Source organism: Lynx rufus, unplaced genomic scaffold (assembly GCF_022079265.1).
Source record: "Lynx rufus isolate CCGP_SWC_20201006 ecotype Redwood Valley unplaced genomic scaffold, mLynRuf1.p SCAF_40, whole genome shotgun sequence".
In the NCBI taxonomy this organism is placed as follows: domain Eukaryota; kingdom Metazoa; phylum Chordata; class Mammalia; order Carnivora; family Felidae; genus Lynx; species Lynx rufus.
Genome location: NW_025814857.1, coordinates 1,204,424 through 1,219,899, shown reverse-complemented (window position 1 = coordinate 1,219,899; position 15,476 = coordinate 1,204,424). Strand labels below are relative to the sequence as shown.

The 15,476-nt window shown below is 41.1% G+C and overlaps 1 pseudogene; it reads right to left on the bottom strand.

Annotated features, from left to right (window-relative positions):
• Positions 1 to 505: 505 nt before the first annotated feature.
• Positions 506 to 829, bottom strand: LOC124525352 (thioredoxin-like; annotated as a pseudogene).
• Between the last annotated feature and the right edge of the window lie 14,647 nt (positions 830 to 15,476).

Below are 15,476 nucleotides of genomic sequence, written 5' to 3'. Positions count from 1 at the left end.
AAAGTAGTGTTTGTTCGGTTTCTACCCCGATTTTTCCATACTATCCTCTTTGTTAAGAAGTCAATATGTGCAGCCCTCACTTAAGGAGTTAAGTATTATGCTTTCCTTCCTTTAAGGTATCTGCATGAGAAGCTATCTCTTCTCCATTTATCAACTTATTCAATTATTTTTTATATCACCATGGACTCATGAATATTTAATTTATACTTTGGAATATATTTTAGTATTATTTTATTTCTTTTGTTGTTTAAATTATTTCAGCTTTGGCCATTGAGAAATCTTTCAGTTGGCTCCTGTGTAATTTTGACACTTCATCACAGTGGGATTTTGTTTTGTTTCATTTTTAGCACTTCTTTTTTTTAAAGGGCAGAATTAATATTTTATTGTCACTTAAAATCGGATGGCAGTTGCATATATAGTCTTAATACTTGATCATTCCATTTTGTAAATAAAAAATTACAAGTTTCCAATAGCCAATGGCTGGTTATGTTTTCAGAAAACATAATTAGATTAATTAATTAATGGTAGCTTCAAGTTTTTCTTTATTATCTCCAGAAAATTCAGCCACCTTTTATCCCTTTTTAAAAAACTGGAAGGTTGGCATGCATTTGACTTCACTCTCTGAGGCAACATCCTGATGGTCATCCACATCTACTTCAAGGAATGAGATGTTGGAATACTTATCAGAGAGACAATGAAAGAAAACTTGATCCTTTTGCAAGGCAGGTCCACATAACATGGCTAATAAGTCAATTACTACAAGTTTAGGTAGTCCTGCACTGTTCAAGGCTTCCTGAAAAGCATACTTGCTCTTAATCTGTTTCACCATTTTGGTGGCTGGGTCTGACAAGAATGGTAAGGACTGATGAAAGTGGATCCAAAAAACAGCAGACAGAGCTTGCATAGCACACAGGTCACCTTCCCTTTATAGCAACTAGCATTTTCAAAAAATTATTATTTTTATTTAAATCTAGCTGATACACAGACTGATGGTTGCCAGAGGAAAGGGAGCTTAAGGGATAGGCAAAATGGGTGAAGATAAATGGGAGATACCAGCCACTAGTTATGAAATGAATAAGTGACAGGAATAAAAGGCACAGCATAGGGAATATAGTCAATGACATTGTAATAGTGTTGTATGATGACAGATGGTAACTACACTTGTGGTGAGCACGGTGTAACATAGACTTGCTGAATCACTGTATTGTACGCTTGAAGCTAATGTAGTTGGCACTTCTTTACTTGCTGGTGCTAAGATACTTGGTTTATCTTGTATATTTCCTTACCCCAGTCCTAGAAGCAGCTGTTTCTCCAAGGAGTCCTTGGTTCTTTTTATTGGAGAAAGGTATTAGCAACCAAGATCTAGGTGCTACGTGTGCTTGCTGTAGCACACTTTTATTAGTTTAAATTTTACATCTGTTTGATTATTTAATGAATATCTTTCTCTTCCACAAGATGTTCCAGTAAGGTAGGGACCATGTATGCTTTTGCTTCTGTTATGTTCCCAGTGCCAAGCACAGGCTCTGTTACATAATATGGATTTAATAGATACTTTCTAGATGAAAGAAGGTTTATGTTTCAGGGAAATGTCATCCTCTTGGTCATCCAGGACAGAAATATCAGAGTAATCTAACTCTCCATCATGTTTTTTGACTTTCACGTCCAATTATTAAGACATGATATTTTCTAGAATGCATTTCCTAATTTCCACATATAACTGCATTGATTCAAACACATATTTATTTTTCTGTTTTTTAAAGTTCATTCATTTATTTATTTTTTGAGAGAGGGTGGGAGAGAGAGAGAGAGAGAGAGCACACGTGCAAGTGGGGTTGGGGCAGAGAAAGAGGGAGAGAGAGAATCTCAGGCAGGCTCTGTACTGTCAGCACAGAGCCTGATGCAGGGTTCAAGCTCACAAACCTTGAGATAATGACCTGAGATGAAGTCGTAACCAACTGAGCCACCTGGTGCCCCTCAAGCACATATTTCTTATCTATGGACAACCACAATAGCATCCCAAATGGTATCCGTGCTTCCAGTTCAATCTACACTTCATATTGGTAGAAACTGACAAGCTGGTTCTAGAATTTATATAGGAATGCAAAGGACCTAGAAAGCCTGAAGCAATATTGAAAAATATAAGCAGAGTTGGAGGACTAAACTTTACCTGACTTCAAGCCTTTCTCTAAAGCTATATTAATCAAGATAGTGTGTTACTGGCATAAATATTGGCCAATACATCAGCATGACAGAATAAAGATCTCAGAATATATCCACATTTATACATTTTATTTTTGACAAAGGTGCCAAAACAACCTAATGAAAAAGGAAAAATATTTTCAACAAGTGGCATTAAAATAACAGTCCATTCATATGAATAAATGAACTTTGGACCTAGCCTCACAACATATACAAAAAATAATTTGGTGCAGATCAGGGACCTACACATATAGTGAAATGCCATAAACCTTTTAATGGAAATTGTAGAAGAATATTTTGCCTCTTAGAGTTAGTCAGTTTCTTAGCCAGGATACAGAAAACAGAAAATTGATAAATTACAATCCATATTTTTTAAAAAAATTCTGCTTATCAGATGACACTGCTTACTAAATATGTACTGGGAGAAATTATTTTTAAAAACTTGTATTTGATAAGGGACTAGCATTCAGAATATGTAAAGAACTTCTACAACTCAATAATAAAAAGAGAAACAACCAAAAATGTGCAAAAATTTTTTTGAACACTTTACGAAAAATATACAAATGGCCAATAAGCACATGAAAAACTGCTTGCAGTATTAGTCATCTTGGAAATGAAAATGAATCACAATGAGATACCACTACACACTCAGCAGAATAGTTAAAAATGAAAAGATTGATAATCCTAGCTATGGATGAGGATATGGAGAAAGTGGAACTGTCACCACCATTCTTGGTAAGAATGTAAAATGATATAATCACTTTGGGAAAAGGTCTGGTAGTTTCTATAAAACTCAGCATCCACTTACTCTATAACCTAACCATTCAACTCCTAGGCATTTACTCAAGAGCCATGAAAATACATGTCTATAAAAAGAATCATATAAGAATGCTCACAGCAGCTTTATAAATAATAGCCTAAAACTGGAAACAACCCATATATCCATCAACAGGACAATGATAAACTGGATAGACTTATATGCACAAGCTGGATATACAAATGGGATAAACACACTATGGCATATTCATCCAATAGAGCACTGCTTAGCAATAAAAAAGAATTACCAATGCATGTCACAGCATGGATGAATCCCAAAAGTATCATGCTGAGTGAAATAGTCTAGACACGAAAGATTATGTTGTTCAGATTCAAATTTCTGCTTTCTTCAGATGACATTGTAAAAGAAACTAGTATCAGATTGTGGCTTGCCCTTCCTTCCTTCCTTCCTTCCTTCCTTCCTTCCTTCCTTCCCTTTTTCTTTTTCTTTCTTTCTTTCTTTCTTTCTTTCTTTCTTTCTTTCTTTCTTTCTTTTCTTCTGTCTTTCTTTTCTTTCTTTTGTCTTTCTGTCTTCTACATGACAAGATCTAAGTTAATTCCAACCCTCCAAATACCTATTCATTTATCTCAACATATTTCTATACTGATTTGAGATGCTTCATTTATTATATGCTAAATATTCATATATTTGAGTTTGCTTTTATATCTATTTTGTACACTAATCTTTTATTTCACATCTCGCAATTATTGTGACTTCAAAATATATTTTAATATCTTTTAGAGCCAGCGTCCCCTTATTTGTTTGTAAAATATATTTTTAGTTATATCAATTGTTTTGATCCCAGATCAACTTTAGAATCATCCTGTCTAGGTTCCCCAAAATCCAACTGGGATTATGTCAAATCTGTAGATTGATTTGTGGAGAATTGACATTTCTTTGATAATGAGGATAATGAGGTTTCACATCTAGGAATAAGCTGTTTTTCTTCATTTGTTTAAATATTCTTAAATGACAATAGAATGTTATAGTTTTTGTCGTATAGGTAAATTTGAAATGGCTAATGAGGCAGAGATATAGCAAGGCAGGATAGGACCACCATTCCTCACTGCTCTCCTCACTGAGCAGAGAACTAGTCTGGGAATTACAAAACACAAGGATCCTTCTCTCTCTCCTGATGATGTGGTACCAACCCCTCCATTCTGGTCTAGCTCCATTGGCTGGTGAGTTGTTCACTAGTCATTTGTACATTCTTTCTTCATCCTTATTCCAGAAATTCATTTGGGGAAAAGGGTAATGTTCTATATCTGCACTGTCTAGTATGGTAGCCACTATGGGAAAGTGCTGATCTGGAACATTAATTTCTAGGTAAGTATGGGATTTGGAAGGTGGTATGAAGATTCTGATTAATCATATGAGCACCTGGCCAGCAAAAATACAGCACTAGGATGTCCTTCATTGTCTTTACTCCCAACCACTATATGTAATAATTCCATTTATGGACAGGTTCCTGTTGACCTGTCTTGCCGGCTATAACCTCTGGCTATTTGAGTGCTCCTGGGGCAATTCCAGCACAGTCAGATAATTTTGATGAATCTTTAAACAGAGTTTTCTAGCGTACTTAGTTTCACTTATTATCTCTTGTCAGACCTTGATGCTGTGAGCCAAAGACTTGGATAATTTGCTTTGCTATAACCCTTTAACCCCCACATGCAGGAGGAAGCATAGAGTTCTCTAGGCCTCTCCACTTTCACTGCCACATAGGCTGACTGAAAATGGGAAGAACATCCAAAGCTGAGGTAGAGATCTGCACACTGTCATCTAGGTTAAGAAGGTTTATAGGAACTTGAAGACAACTGCTGCAAGTAATCAGTGAAGGAGTCCAGCCAGTGGTCAGTGCTATGAATCACAGAGCAAAGAGAGCCAGAGCCAAGCTACAGGCAATAAATGAGACACTCAGTTTCTGGGATCAGGCAGCTATTGCATAGGCTTGGCCAGGAGGGTAGCAGTAAGGAAAAGCAGTAAGGAAAAAAAGGGATGCTGGCAGATGCCAATCTTCTGGTCATCTAGAGTCACTCCAAACAGTGGTGGTCATTTGTTCTACAGAAGGGCCCACTTGCAAGTCTCCTCAGAGCAGGTCAGCTGAGGCCAGAAGCTAGATTAATGGCTGAGGCAGGAGAAGAATCATAAACAGCATAGTTAGGAGGAGATAGACCACTGATGTGGGATAGAGGCTTCTCTGGGTCTGGGATGGAGATCTAGGTTTCTTGGTATTGACCTCTGGCCAGAAAGAGGCTGATTGGGGAAGAGTGATACAGAGAAAGGCTTTGTTGGAGAATGCATGCCAATCCAAAATGGGCAGAGGCCCTGGTTGAAGCTAAGATTCCCAGACTGTTCACAGTCAGGTGAGATTGCAAGGACTCACCAGGTCTCAGATTAGTCTACTGACAGGGAGTGACAAAAGGCTAAAAGGGGTCTCTGAGTTCTGTGAAACTCTCAATGTGTGTTCTAGACCCTGGGATCATTCCTACCACTCCCTTTACTTCCTTCCTGCTGTTTTAAGGCCACTGTCTGCTTCTACTCCCCTCCTCTTGCTCCTTTGGGTTTCTCTCCTTCATTTGGGCAATGATCTGAAAGAGTCTTCCTGGATCCCACTTTCATTTCTCCTTCTGTAAAGAAGTCACAGGCTGTTTGTACTAGGGACTTCTGGAAAATGTTCTGGAATCTTCCAGAGGTCACCTGTAACACCTTTTGTCTCTGGTCTTCATCTCTGCCCCTTCCCCAACTTCTGTATTATAGTGCCCAGAATTCCAAGTCTTGGGATTCCTTTATTGTTCTGGGGTGGGGAAATCTCATCACGCTTTTTCTATTTCTCAACACTTCTTCATTCTTTGGATCTGCAGGTTCTTGCCTCCAAAGATTACTTTCCAGCTTTTGATATAAACAAACAAACAAACAAAAAAATAGACGCCTATCCCCCAACAACAACAAAAAATAGATGCTTATCCCCCAACCAGACTTAGGTGAGTCTTTCCCACTTCAGGAGCTGCAGACCAAACAACCCTCAAGTCCCAGAGTTTCTATTCCCACTCCATAGGAAAAAAAAATCACATTTGGGCATTTTCTACAAGGAGCCTAGAGCAGAGTTATAGTAGAGGACACAGATGGTTGGTCTGATTTCATAGCACATATGGAAAAACAGAACATTTATGTATGTTTATTTGGAAATATGCTTATTCTCTTGGAATATTCTCTTAAACATTCCATTCTGGTATAATTAAGTTTCCCAAGACCAAATCATAAGAGAAAACAGTTTGAGTAGTGGTCATTTCTAAGGGACCATCATATATTATGGTAGTCCCATATATATAAGGCACCAACATATTTTATGAATACCATATGCTCTGGCTTTAAAGGGTAAGGAACTCAAGTTTGGAGAAGGAACATTTAATCCCTCCTGATTGGAGAAAAGGCAATCACAGGGTTTCATGATGGGGAACAGCCCATACATGGCCATCCCCTTTTGGAGTCTGTAAGATTCCTTGGAAACAAATGCAGAAATACTATGATGAGAAGAAAATGGCATCTCTGATTAATGACTTCAGTAGAGGGCTATTAGGAAATAGCTACAAGAATTATTTCTTCAATATCACAGCTTATGATGGGGGAGGGTGGTGTCAAGGGAGAGATGGCCAAGTCATTCTTCTTGCATAGATTCTTTGATTGAGATAGCAGGCAGTCAAAAATTTGAAGGAAAATCAGTATAATCCTGACATTGAAACCAGCAGATTAAAGCAAGGAAAAGAGAAGGAAAGTACTAGGTTGATCATTTTAGGCTTAGCAAGTAAGTTTCTTTAAAGTTCCTAGCAACTTGTATTCTTCTAATCCTTGCTCTAATTGTGTATCACATTTGGTCATTCTTGTTTATCTTGATACCCAGCTGTATTAATGAAGAGGTCCCCTATTAGGTTAAAATTGAGTAGTATATCTTATTGAATCTGTTCACTTAGCCATTCTCAAAAAGAGTCTAGATGTTTTTACCAGAAGGACATGACCAAGGCTCTGATACTACCTGGTGACTATTTGTTCTAATCATAAGATAATTCTAGAGAGGAAACAGTCATCTTAAAGTCTGCCTATACAAGTTCACATTTGTAAAATACTGGTGATTCCCAGTGTGTTTGATGGACCTAGAGCTTACTTTACCTTCTATGTGATGGAGATCTGTGGGGAACAAATCCCAGTGAAACTTCTAACACAGAGAGTATCAGATAGATCATTTGTCCCATTTCTGCCTTTTGGGGGATTTTTGATGTGTCTGGTTTTGCCTTGGATACTGGCCCCTTGCTAATAAACCACATATGACTTGGAGGTCACAGAAGGAAGAGAGACAACAAATTATTCTCTAATTGACTAAAACCAGAAAATCTGACCTTTTCTGAACAAAACTATGAATCTTTCAACATTGATATCCACTTGGCAGATTAGTCATTATCAGGTTTGTAAATGGCTGATCTACACAGACAGAATAGCTTCCCAATACTAACATGATGGAGGAATTCGTGCTCAAAGACACTGCATAAGCCTACCTCTGCATATTAGCAGGGATTTACCTGCTTGTTTGTATTTTCAGGAGAATGGGGAGAGTAGCAGAAAGGCTGGCCATGGTTGGAAAATTCTCAAAAGTAAAAGGCTAGTTAGGTCGTATATGCATTAAAATTAACATAAGAGTTCAGAAATGAGTTATGTTCATGAGGCAGGCTGAGGGGAACAATAGGAAGAGAAGCCACAAATGAGTAGAACAACATTTAAGGGAGAGTGAGGAACATAAGAATCAGTAAGCTCTTCCCAGAGTGCTCATGGCTTCCCACTCTCTAGCAGAAAACTGTCTGGGTGAGGCAGAGTTTGATTCCTGAGGCCCTGGTGAGACATATAGGGAGCTGCTTTTCTTAACTGATGAAGACAAGGTCAACCACTCCTTTGGCTACAGTCATTGCTGCTTTGGGAGGAACAAGCCAGACTGAAGTTCTATAGAGTATGTCTCATTAATCAAAGAAACTTTTTTCTAACACATTGCTCAGAACACTGTGTGAGACCAGGTCAGGCCAGGAAAGTTAGAAGGCACTGGTCACCAGTTTCTTCTCATTTTTTTCAGAACAAAACCCAAGCTCCTCAGCCACCTTGAGACACTCCATGAGCTGGTCCAAACCTACCTCTCTATGTTCCTCTGTCACCTCCCCTCACTCACAAAACCTTCTCTTCAGTCACATGGATTGACTTGCTGTTCCCCAAACTTATGCCCCTCTTTGTTACTGTGGTTTTGCCCAAGTTTTTTTAATCCCTCTGACAACTACACCTACCCCTCATACATCACTCACTACTTACCCTTCAAAGCCCAATCCAAATGCCACTTCTTCCAAGAAGCCCATCTTGACACCTATACCCTCTGATTTGCTTTTCCTCTTTTTGGTGGCAGATTTAGGTGTGTGCAAGTGACCGGAGGATGCTGTTGTCAAAGCTGAGTCAGCCCTGTCACCCCTATAGGGCTTGTTGCCCAAATCCTGGTCTGGAGCAGGTTCCAAATAAAAGTAAAAAGTCATTTTTCCCCTTCTTCCAAACTCTCAGTTTTGATTTATGGAGTTCATTAACTTAATCATTTTCCTCTCTTCCCATCCTTTGTGCCTTGTTCTCTAGAAGGCTGATCTTTTGGTTCTAAGGTAGAATCAAATAACTAACCTTTGTGGGGCACTTTGTGGTTTTCAAAACACTCTCCCATCTACTACCTAATTGATCCCCATAGTCGCTGGTGAATTATCCTCAGTTTAGAGCTGAGGAAATGGGCTCCTATGTGAAGCAACTTGTCCAGGTCAGAGCAATTAAGTAGTCAACTAGGGACTAGAGCCCAGACTGTCTGCCTCTAAATCATGTTCTCTCCACTAACAGCCATCACAACAAAAACAACTTCCATGAGCTTTTATTGACCACTCACTCAGCACCAGACACAGTGCTATGTACCTTGCATGGGTTATCATGTTTGATACTGGCAACAATCTTGTGAGGTAAGTGCTATTATTATTTCCAGTTTACAGAAGATTTGTAGGTTTAGAGAGCTTGGGCAACTGACTGAAGTACACATGGCCAATAAGTGATGGAGTTGGCACTTAAGTCCAGCCCTGGCAGAACCCACAGAGCCTGATTGCTTGGAACAGCATTTTCCAAGTTATGCTGCCCCTATGTGCTCAGGAGGGCTGGTGCCTTGGCATTCCCAGCCATCTGTGTGCATCCAACTATTAGACTAGAAGAGCCAGAACTTCCCTTAAAGTCAGAAGCTTTGTGCTTAGCCATCTCTGCTGGGAAAATCACTGACTGCTCTGGGGCCTCAGTTTTAACTAGTAAAAGGCAAATAATATTTCTATGGATCTGGGTATTGAAGAAAGGTTGGAGACTCTAAGGCAACTGGATTCTCCTTGACTCTTGGTAAGGCTGTTGGTCACATCTTTGTTGGTCAAATCCTGTTTAACCCAAACTTCATTCTCTTTCCAAACTGGCTCTCCTGGGAGGCCTTTCCATACTTGTCTGACTCCCAGTTGCACCTTTATATCCCTTGCCTGCAGGAAACTTACCTTCTACTTTGAGTTGTGTGAAGCCATTCATCATGAATGAGCAAGAACCTGGACCTTGTTGTTCAAAGACCTGGGCTGGGGACCTGTTTCTCTCACTAACCAGCAGTGGGGTATTTGATCTGTATGAGTTTTATTTCCTCCCTCTGTAGAATATGAGTAATAACTGTACCTACCTCATAGGTTATTGTTAGAATGACACCAAATAATGCCTGAGGAGTATTCAGCCTGATGTGTGGGACTCTGTATATGCTTAAGAAGTGGTGGTTGCTGACAGTATCACTTTTTCTCTCAAGCCTAAAATGTTGGCACTTTCTCCACCTCAATATTTCTCCTCTCCTTTAGTCCTGAGGCCCACCTCTCTCTATTGGCACTCTCATTCCCCTTCCCATTCAACTTCCTGAAGTCCCATCTTTATGAATTACCACTATTTATGCTTCCTTCCCAGCCTCTTTGGCTCTATTGGCTCTTGCCATGCAGCCTATAAAATGCCTGTCCTAGGCTAGGCATGTCCTAGTCTCCTGGTGCTACTTTGATTTTTTCTTTGTCTTCACCCCAAACATCTGGAGAGTAGAGATTGCTTTCAAAGCCATCCCATCCATACCCTGGCTTCCTCCTCATCTACCAGCCATCTGTCTCTGTCTCCCAGTACTTTCCATAACTTTTTTATACCACAGTTGGCATTCAAGACCTCCTAAGTGCCAAATGCATGGCCTCTTCTTTCTTGAGGCTTCTTCAAGCCCTCCATACAGAGCTGCTGACCCCATTCTCCTGAGATGGAACTTTGCTTCCCAGCTTCCATCTCTCACATTGTAAGCTTGGTTGTCTTATCTCTCACCGAACACACCTTGAATTTGGGTTTCCCAGAATGTTTCTGGAAACTACCATGAACAAAGCACTGATACAGGAATGTTGGCCTCTTTCCAACCCTTTTTACTCCCTTAACTCCTCTCCCTCCTTCCATCTCGTAACATAAACACTCCTTAAGCTTCTGTCCTTTGCTTAGTTCTATATCTTAACATTTTCCACACTAGAGATCTCTCATAGTCCCACAGTTTCTGTGTTCACTTCTGTGTGGATGGCTCCCAGTTCCCTACCATCATCCTTATTCCTATCTGAGTCCCGGATTCCCATCTCCAACAATCTATTGGATGCTCCACCATTTGCAAAATATTTGCACATCTGAAGCAACACTAATTGTCTCCCTCTCCCATCAAGCCTGCTCTGCCTACTTGGCCTATTCCTGATCATGACACCAATACCTCATCATCATCAAGGCTTGAGAACTATGAGTCATCTAGGAGAGCCTCCTTTGTATTTTCCCCTACCAGAAACCAAGTCCTAGGAAATCTGCTCCTGCCCTGGAACTTCTCTCCACCCCTCCTCTCCAAGCCCACTAAGCTTGCCTCATTCAAGCTCTTACTATTCTCACCTGGATGGCAATGGTGGCTCCTACCTGGTCCTTCCTTCCTTCAAATCCTTCCCTAACACAGCAGCCAGAGGGATCTTCTTACCATCTAAACCCAATTATTTCTTTCCCTGGAGGTGTCATGCCTTCTTTAAGAGATGGCACCTTCTCTTAAATTGAAAGGAAATTACATTTTATATTTTTGTTTAAGATAGCATTTATACAAGGATACCACTGTAAATTGTTTGCTTCTGTATCTATGTCTCCATCTCTGTCTCTCTGTCTGTTTCTATACTCATCCCCATTTCTAAGTACAAAGGCAAGGTTAGAATGAGGTTTTCCCTAACAATAAATATTGTGCAGGGCCCAAAATTTTTTTAAACTTCCGTCTTTAACCTTTTCTGCATTGATTTAATTTCTAATTAGGAGAACACATACATTTTACAAAAACAATAAAATTATTCTTCAGGGAAAAGGAAACGGAAAAAAAAAACCCTCTGGTGGCTCTTCAGTGACACTAGGACGGAGTCCAAACTCATTAACCTGCTTTAAGAGGTCCTTTGTGATTGATCCCTGCCCACCTCTCTCTCCTTACTGGAGGCCATTCTCCCTTTCCTCCACTGTCCTGAGCTCCAGTCTCTGACACTCTTGAAGATTTACCTTTCCTAGGACATACCCTGCCCTTCCTCCTCCCTCTTCTTTGCTACTTTTTGGAAGCATGTCTATCATGCCAGGGAAGCAAGTAATGGGAAAAATTAGATTTTTTTTGTGGACTGATAGGTCTTTTTGTTCCTCAAGCATAACCCTGGATTCAGAGTCAGTGATTGACAGCCAGGAAGTCAACACTCCCCTCAAGTGCAACCAGCCTTCTGAGGGAGGGGCAGGACTGGTAACACAGACCTAGCACAGGTGAATTGAGCCCTCACTGTGGGTGGGGGATAGAAAGAGTGGCTAAGGAATTGGGAGACCAGGTGGTCAAGGTGGGCTTTGCCACCCCTTGCTCCTCTGGTGTGTACATGACCTTGGTGACTCATCTTCTTCCCTAAGCAAGTTACAAGAAAGAGAAGCAGAATATGCCTTCAGGCACCAAAGGAGCCTCAACCATTCAGATCCCACTATTCCAACAATCTCCACCTCATATAGGTCTGTTGTGGGGCCACAGAATCCTGCAACCAAAGAGAATTGACTCAGATAGTCCCTACCTGCCATTTTTAAGTCTTGATACCCACCACCCACTGGTCTTATGCTACTGAGAAGGTGGGGGCCAAGGTGCCCTACACAGTCCACCATCACCATACCTCCTAAGCCCAGCTGTATCACCCCAGGGATCTCTTTGCAATGATTATTTAACTATTCCTCATGGACTTCAAACAGAATATGTCCAAGACAGAACCCAACTTGCCTTCTCTCTTCTGCCACCACCACCACAAGGTGTTCTGCTTACTGTGCCCCAGGTCATAAGTAATGGTGCTACCATCCACCTTGTCCCTGGCTCCACACATGCATCATGCTGTTTCATACTTCACTGCCATCACATATGCTGTGAACTTGCTTGCAGTATCTGTACCCTTATCCCTTCAATTGGTCCCCATCAGGACTCAGCCCAATGGTTAACTCCTGTGAGAATTTTCCCTTTAGCCTCTCCATCTTCTTGAGGCTACATATGGAGCCCCTCCTCTGTGCCTCATAACAACTAGGAATACCTTGTTGTCATTGTCATTTTCCTGTTTGGTTTTTCCACCATGCCTGGAGATACTTGAGTGCAGACACCATGTATTATGTAATTCTGAGTCCCTGTTACCAAGCACAGAGCTCTGGATACATTTGGTGCTCAGTAAAATCTAGTTAATATATTTTATGGATTCATAAATCCTAACGTATTACATAGATTCATAAATCCTCAACTTGGTCCTGGCTCTTGTGTCCTGAATTCAGCAGTCACTATGTCCTGTCCTTTCATCTTCTTAATGATCTCTTGTCTACTTCTTTTAAACCCTAGGACATTATTAGTTCAGGCCACCACCATCTCAATATGCAACCAAACCAGCCTCCTGAGTGGTCTTCCAAACAACATAGCAGCCAGATGGAGCCTTTCAAAGCATAATTTTGCTTGTACACCATTCTGCTCGAAACAGTCCAGAGGCTTGGAAGCACCCTCAGCACAAAGTCTAAACCCTTGATGGCAGCTCATGTGAGAGACCCTGGGGAGTTCAGCTCCTGCAGCCCTCTCAGCCTTGTCCCCTATACTCCTTCACCAGAGTCCTAGAGTCCAAGTAAACAAAATAATTGGCTGCTACTTTCAGTCACTGATTTTTCTCTCTCCATGCCTTTGCTCATACTCTTGGCTGAACCTGGAATCCCTCCTCAACATGGAATACCCTCCCTTGTTTGTCATCTTTCCGAAGCTGCCCCTTATTTCAAGGCACACCTCCAGTGTTCTTCAGAAGGTTCTGAGAAGCCTGGTCACCACCAGATTAATGGTTCATTCCAGGGATATAAATCCCTTGGGCCATCTGAGAAAGGACAGGCTTCATCCAGGTGGGACTTTGGCTAGGACATAAGACTGCTGAACTTTCCCTGACCCCTTCAGATGCCTCAAGACTACCACTCTGCTCTTCAGCTGAGCCTTTGCTACAGCTGCTGACAAGACTGCGCATTGCTGTCTCCACATGTAGAAAGCCTTGGGCACAATTTATAGCTGACTAATGCTCAGCCCTGGGACTTCCACAAAACACAAGCCTTCCCATTGGCTAAGCCAAACTTGAGATGTGACTTAGGAGATAAGCCTGAAAAAGCCAAATGGAAATGAACTTGATCTTATGATGTGCTTATTTGGGAACTATAGTTTTTCCTGATATAGGAAGAAACTTGGACCCAGAGTTCCTTGTAGGCAGATGGATAACTTGGCTGAAGTGGCCACAAGTCTTTTAACAAAATAACTCTTTGCTGGGTCAAAAAGAATGACAAGGGGAAGACCAAATAATGTGGGATTGGAAGGGGCTCCTTTGCCCAGAGCTATGGCAAGAAAAGTAGAATTTGGTCAAGGGTATATCTGTGGGCAGAATTCAGGGACTGCTAAGTTATGGCTGGGGGATTCCTAGGAAATCAGCTTTTTCCCCCTGCATTTAAGGAAGGAATCAACAAAAGCAATATTAACAGAGTGCCTATTTAGTGTCACTCTGGGACACAGAAATGACAAAGAGGTGACTCTCACCTTGTCTCTTCCTTCAAAGAACTTCTGGTGTAGACTGGGAGGTTGTTACATCTTCAGTAGATCTGTGTGCCTAGAGTTGGGAATGAGGGAGGAATAGAAATTTTCAAGAGTTGGTCAGGTTCCCAAGCCTGCCCCATGAAGACATAAAGATTCCACCTTCCTTTATGTGCCAACATGTAGTTGATTCTTTGAATCTGTCCAATGTGGGATGAATTAGTGCCAATAATGCTTTGTACTGTGGAAGGGTGAAGAGAGGTGGAGGATAGGTGCTGTTAGGTTGCTTCCAGTTTCCTCATATTTCAGAGATTTGGAGTTTTTGAAAAATAATATGTGGAATTTCTTGTTCTATGCTCTTCTTTTTCTCATCACCACTGGAATGACTTGTCAACCCTCAGCCCTGCCTTCTCAACTTGATAGATGTGTCTAGAGGGCCATTCTGGCTAGGAGGTGAAAAATGAAACACAGCTGGTTCTAACTGCTTGCTTTGTCAGGACCAAAGTGCTTTATTGATCAGCATAGCTATGGCCTTACTCCTCAGCTTGTCTTTGAGTCACTGTGGTTGTGTCAATAACAAAACTACTTATGTTTTTTCTTAATGGCTGAGGCCCATTGACTGCTGACCTGATTGATTACTTGACTCTCAACTTGAATCTGCTTCAAAATAGAACCTCCAGTGGAGGACATGGGCTCACTCTTATGTGGTTTTTAGTGCAATCACTTTAACTTTTTGTGCTTCACCTTCCCTGTCAAGTCAATAGGTTTGTTGTAAGTGGGTACGCTGATTTTTTGAGAATATCTAAAGTGTGTAGTAGAGGCTGAGGACAAATGTACCAGAGTGAGTAAACCTTGCTGGCCTCAAGATGTTCCTAGAGGCCTGCTTTGTGTCTTAGATAAGTTTCTTAGGACCTCCAAAGATACAAGAGCAGATTCAAGCCATGTGCACATACATGTCTTATGGGTGAAAATGAGGTTCTCTCCCTTGAGTGCTCTAAGTCTCACAACCCAACCACCGCAGGTACCTAGTTAAACCAAATCTCAGCTTTCCCATAAGCTCCTTGGGGAAGCTACCCTCTAACTCCCTGGGCTAGGTCAGGCCTTCTTGATCCCAATTCTCAGAGCAGCTTGCAATTTTCCTTCTTAGCACTTACCCAGTTGGCAATGATATTTATTTCTGTGACTATTTGGTTAATATTTGTTTCCCCCACTAACAGGTCCCACAAATAGGAGACCACAACTGTTTTTACCCCTTGAGCCCAGCAC